This window comes from Hippichthys cyanospilos, chromosome 2 (assembly GCF_059441005.1).
Source record: "Hippichthys cyanospilos isolate Australia breed blue-spotted pipefish chromosome 2, RoL_Hcya_1.0, whole genome shotgun sequence".
Classification (NCBI taxonomy): domain Eukaryota; kingdom Metazoa; phylum Chordata; class Actinopteri; order Syngnathiformes; family Syngnathidae; genus Hippichthys; species Hippichthys cyanospilos.
This window is the reverse complement of record NC_142370.1, coordinates 32,144,011-32,150,114: the sequence shown is the minus strand read 5'-3', so window position 1 is coordinate 32,150,114 and position 6,104 is coordinate 32,144,011.

Here is a 6,104-nt window from a genome sequence, read left to right as displayed (position 1 = left end):
TTGTCAGTATCGATGGAGAGCGCGAGAGAGCGGGGCAGAGAGAGAGAGAGAGGGGGGGGGGGCGATAGAGATGTGGTACTGATGCTGAAAGCTTCGGGGGGGGGGGGGGGGGGGTGTGTCAATTGTCGTCTACTTTTTGCGTGAGCGTGCGTACGTGCGGGGTATTCCCGAAGCGGTTGTGAAGCTGCAGAGCATCCTCCTGCAGAAAATCTGGCCCCGCCCATCGAGAGGAAGACTTCAGCTTTGGAGATGCAGCATTGATGGAGGTGGGGGGGGGGGGGACAGAGAGGCGGGGCTACCCCCAACAGCGCACCCCTTCCAAATGGCGCGGTACACACAAACGTACTCACGCACTCACCGGGAATACAAATGATCCACACACTCAGCAGCACACGCCTCCTGGCTGCGGGGTTGCCATGGCAACCTAAAGCCCGTGTGGGGAATTCAAGGGAGAGGGAAGTTCTGATTTTGGAACTGACACCGTTTATCGTTGAGTGTGATTGTAGATGGGACAAAGAGATGGATTCCAAAATAGTCCAATCCCCCCAGCAGCCCTTCTCAATTTATTCATCTTTCAAAACATGAAATTAGGCAAAAATGAAGATTGCATGAGATTGAAGATTGAAGATTGAATGAAAACTTTGAAGATTGCATCAAGCATACCCTGACAAGCAGTGAATTACAATGTAAAATCCACGACATAATATCCAAATATTTTCCTGAATCAGAAAGTGACTTCTTCAAACAAAACATGAAAACGCCTCAAAACTGGGTTGATATCAAAACATAACAATCAAATATAAAAAGGAATAAAATCTCCGAAAAAAACATTTTAAAACGCTCACACTCTTTAGTCGTAAAAATACGTTGAATCTGCGAGATAAATTCGGTTTCTGATAGGACAAGATTCACCCAGTAACAGCAAACAGACCGCGATTGAGAAGTGGTCGTTTGCATCGGTGGTGCAAAAAGAATTCAACGCCCTCTTGTGGAAATGAGAAGAACTTCCACACTGCAGCAGAATGTCATTCCTGCTTAAAGATGTAAGATTACTCTTAAAACCATTACAGATGTGATATTTCACAGATAACTAAATTCCCTCAAGTCATTCGATCACATTAGACTTTGGATGATGTTTCAACAAAAGGTGCAAGATTCTGTATTTAAGTGCAACTTCTTGAATTTCCTGATCAAAGACATCCTGCACGTCCGTGTTGTGACAGAACTTAATGAAGTCTTTCCTTGTATTAAATCACACTCAGTCCACTTCCCCCAACAGTTAATCTGTCTGTGTGGCTAATCCCTCCCCGGCAACAGCAAAAGCAACACAAGCGCCCTCAAAACTCACCTTGGACACACAAAAGATCCTCCGTCAACTCAGAGTCACAATGGCAACATATATAAAATAATATCTAATCAATTCATACAAATTTATCGTTTTATAAAATTAAAAAAAAAAAAAAAATTAAAAAAAAAAAATATATATATATATATATATATATATATTTTTTTTTTATTATATTATATTATATAATATTATATTATTATATATAAATTTTTTAATTTTTTTTCAATTTTTCAATATATGAAAATTATATTAGTATTACTTTTATTAAAAAATATATATACAGTACAGTATTATACAGGTATATACATATAGAAATATGTGTGTGTGTGAAAATTACATTATTATTAAGTATAATGTTATAATTAGTGTAAGAATTCATTTAGAGTGCATGATTTCGGCGGGGAGAAAAAAGTACAATAATTCAGAGAAAAACTGATTTATAGTTTGTTATAAAATAAAATGCTTTTGTGATGCGTTTGTGTTCACACCCTCTTGTTACACACTTGGCACATTTAAAGACCGTAGGTAGATACAGCCGGACAAATTATGAGTAATATTAACAGTAAACTCTATTTGAACCCATGTGCAGTATTTTGTCCAATCCTTTAATCTGGACATCACAGGGAAAACATTGAAAAAAAAGACTCTAGGGAGCTGAAATTTCACCAGATGGTGACAGAAAGTCAAAATGTAAAATAGCAGGACCGCTTAATAATCGCTTTTCCAGGAGCGTGCCATCGCTTGGTTAAAATAAAGTAGAACATGGAAGAATTTGTCCAAAAAATGGACACAGTACCGAACAAACGTGAGGCATACTTCCCTTCTTTTTTTTTTTTTTTAGAAGCGCAAATCAATTAGACCCATAGCAACGCGGTGATTAACAAAATGAAGGTGCAAAGGTCATCGCCAAACGGTAATGTGACAAGATGGCGGCGGGGAGCAAGTCGATGCGTCATCGGCGAGAGTACGTCCACCTCTGTCTTTGGCAGACTAAAAGATTAACGTGGAGAAAATCCAGCTCAGCTCTTCAGCGGGTGGAGTCCGACCTCAATCAAACACCGCGATCGTCGAGACGCGCCTTCTTTTCCCTCAAATCTCCGCCCTCAACATTTCGACGGGCGCCGTTTGACGACCTCAAACGGCGACCGATCCCCGGGCAACGTTTAGCATTCGCACGGCGGCGGAAATCGTTCCTAGAGTGTGGAAGGAAACGGCGAGCGTTAATCCGCGGCTTCTGCGCTTGAGCCCGGGCTCTCCGAGTAATCTCGTCAACAGATCAGCGTCGCGGGGACCGGGCGCAAAGCGGGGCTACCCGGCTAATGGGATTGGTCGCCGTCACTCCATGCGCCACCGTAGTTAGCCCCTTTTCGAGTGACGAACGGCCGGAGGGACACGAGTGGACAAAGTTTGAGAAGTGGACGCTCGTGGTCAATCGTTGCCATGGCAAAATACGCATCACCTTAAGGTCGCTCTTTCCCCATTGCCGCCATCGAAAAATGTAGAATGTGACGGATTTTCGATTCATGTGCGTTTTTTGCCCGCGTCGAAACCATGCACCGAAAAGCCAGGTCAAAATTTTTGGGAGGCGGCTCGGTGGAAGAGCGCTTCGCCTCACAGTTTAGAATCTCAAATTCAAATCCAGTTTGCTCCGGCCTAGCTGTGTGGAGTTTGCATGTTCTCCCCGAGCCCAAGTGGGTTCTCTACCAGGAACTCCGGCTGCCTCCCACACTCCAAAAACATGCATGGCAGGTGTAGCAGACACTCTAAATTGTTCTTAGGTGTGATTGGCTGTGTGAATGGGTGTTTGTCGCTCTGTGCCCTGCGATTGGATGACAACCTTATTTTTAAATCTTTCTTTTTGAGGACGAGTTTGACACTTTATGTTTATTATTTTTATGGACAAATAATTCTTGATAATTAAGTTGTTTTTTTTTGTCAACAGATATCTACCGTAATCCCTCAAAAACGTCACTTTATGTTGAATATTTTTTGTGAACAAACAATTATTTTTAAATATTTCTTTTTGAGAACAGGTCTGACACTGTATGTTATTTATTATTGTGGACAAATAATTATTGATAATTAATTTAATGTTTTATTTTGGTCAAGTGTAATCCCAAAAGATGATGCGTCATGTTTATTTATAATTATTTCTTTTTGAAAACAGGTCTGATGCTTTATTTTGATGATTTTTTTGCGGACAAATATTTCTTAATAATTAAGTTAATTATTTATTTTGTGAACAGAACCCTACTGTAATCCCAAAAAAATTACACTTCATGTTGAACATTTTTCTGTGGAGAGATATTTATTTATAATTATTTCTTTTTGAAAACAGGTCTAATACTTTATTTTGAGAACTTTTTGTGGACTCATATTTCTTAACGATTAACATACTTCTTTTTGATAACATATCTATTCTATGATCCAAAAATGGACACTTTATATTGATTATTTTTTGTGGACCAATACAAATTAACTTTGAAGGGCTCTAAAGTTTTTATATATATATATATATATATATATATATATATATATATGTATATATATATAAACCCAAAACGCTTTGCACTGCTTAAGGTGTACTTTAATGAAAACATATTTTACAGGGGGTAGATCACCGAAAAAAAGATTGAAAACCACTAAGATAAACAAATGAAAATTCATGATTTGTAATAAGCCAAAAGTCATTTCGAAACCAATAAGGCACACACACACACACACACACACACACACACACACACACACACACACACACACACACACACACACACACACACACACACACACAGACGTTAGCCCTACCAACAAGTCCAATTGACAATTTAAAGGATAACCCAAAACCCAGCGCTTCAAATGCGACAATTTGCTCCACTGAAGTAATTACATGATGGCTACAAAAGCTTCTGACGTCATTTGCGGCCCAAAATACACTGCATCTGTATCTGGCTAAAAGTAGCGCGTCCGCGTAAGCTAGCCCCCCCCCCCACACACACACACACACACACGCAGCTGGAACCCCATTTCCCCGGCTGGCGGCGGGCCGACATTCATCTTCACCTCACTCAACATAAAACACACATTGTTGATTTTCAAGAGGGATTATGTAACCTATAGCGCAGGCATTTAGGTCACGCTAACGCTCGCATCCAACCGGAGAAGGCGGTGCGGCGCCGGTCGCTCTATTTAGCAGCCACCGCACCACCTGAGATTTAAACGTCTTAACTGTAAGGAGTTTAGGAGACTTTAATGCCTCCCTCCTTGCTCGTCCATGTGACTTGAGTCAAGAGTCCGACGGGCAGCCGACGCCGCTCTGTCTGTATGATTTTTTTTCGACTTTATCCTTGTTATTCAAGTGTGCTTTTTTTCACAGCGCTTTGCGCGCGGGTTTAATTTGAAATTGCTATGTCGAAAAGTTGCATTGTATACAGACGAATAATAAGAAGGGATGTCCGGATCATGTGATCACATCATTTTCATCTTATGGGAATCAGAGGAAAAAAGATTGCGCGCGTATTTTAGACACAAAAGTACACAGATCTTGCCGTAAGAGGCGGGTGTCAAACTCAAGGCTCGGGGGCCAGATTTGGCCCGTCACGTCATTTTATGTGGCCCGCAAAATGATGATATGTCAAACATAACAAAGTTGCCCTTTTAAAAAAATTGGGGAAAATAACCGTTTTTTTGTTCCCAATCCCTCTTTTGTAGAGTTTTGACAAGTCTCTTATTTTAAATCTATGTAAGCGCGTGACTGAATTCAGTCATTCCGGCCCTCGGAGAGAAACTAGAACTACAATGTCACATTGTATACACATCACATATATCACATATAATTTTTTATCCTGCGAAATGTGGCAACACAGCGAAAAACTGTGGAGGCAAATGTAGCCAGTGGAGAAAGATGGAAGTTTTTGCGGAAAGCTAACATGAAATAGAGCTGGGCAATATGGCGACATGTCAGCATGGATGATTACAATTTTAATCGATTTGAATCAAAAATAACAAACCAAACAAACATTCATCTAAGGGTCAATTAATTAAAACGTGCACTTAAATCGTGCGTAAACGTTCAAACAACAGTAAAGTACACATTTAAATATCGGTTTTAATTGAAATAATATTCATAACTTATTCCTAACTTGCTTAAATTCCAGAAAAAAATAACTGACAATTGCAAACTATTATGCAAATCCTCGATTTCACGATTTAGCTCATTTTCACGTGGTCAAAAGAAGAATTCATCAAATTAATTCGCTTTATTGCCCAGCCGTAACGTAAAGCTGGCATCACGTAATGACAACAATAATAATAAATATTTGAATTTGGACAGACAACCACGAGCCATGGCGACTTGCTAAATGCGTGAATTGAGCTTTGCGTTAAACACAACTTATTTAAAAGTGTGCACCCCAAAAAAAACATTTTTTGTCCAACCCTTTGATCTTTACACCAAAAGCAAAGCACTGAAAGAAGACACCAGGGAGCTGAAATTTCACCCAGATGGTAAAAACATGCCAAATCCAACATGGCACAAATTTTTAGTTATCACACTACCAGGAGTTTGCTAACCCTTGTCTAAAATCCTGCGAGAATAATAAATCCGAAAATAATAGAAAATACGGCTCAGCATATCGTCCAAATCTACGAGGTAAATCTCCCAAAAAGCGAGAGTGTAGCCGGCGAGTGGCTGTCTTCCTTTCTTGACATCATTCACAATCATTAAACTAATTAGATTGAGTGTCCAATCAGGAAGAGG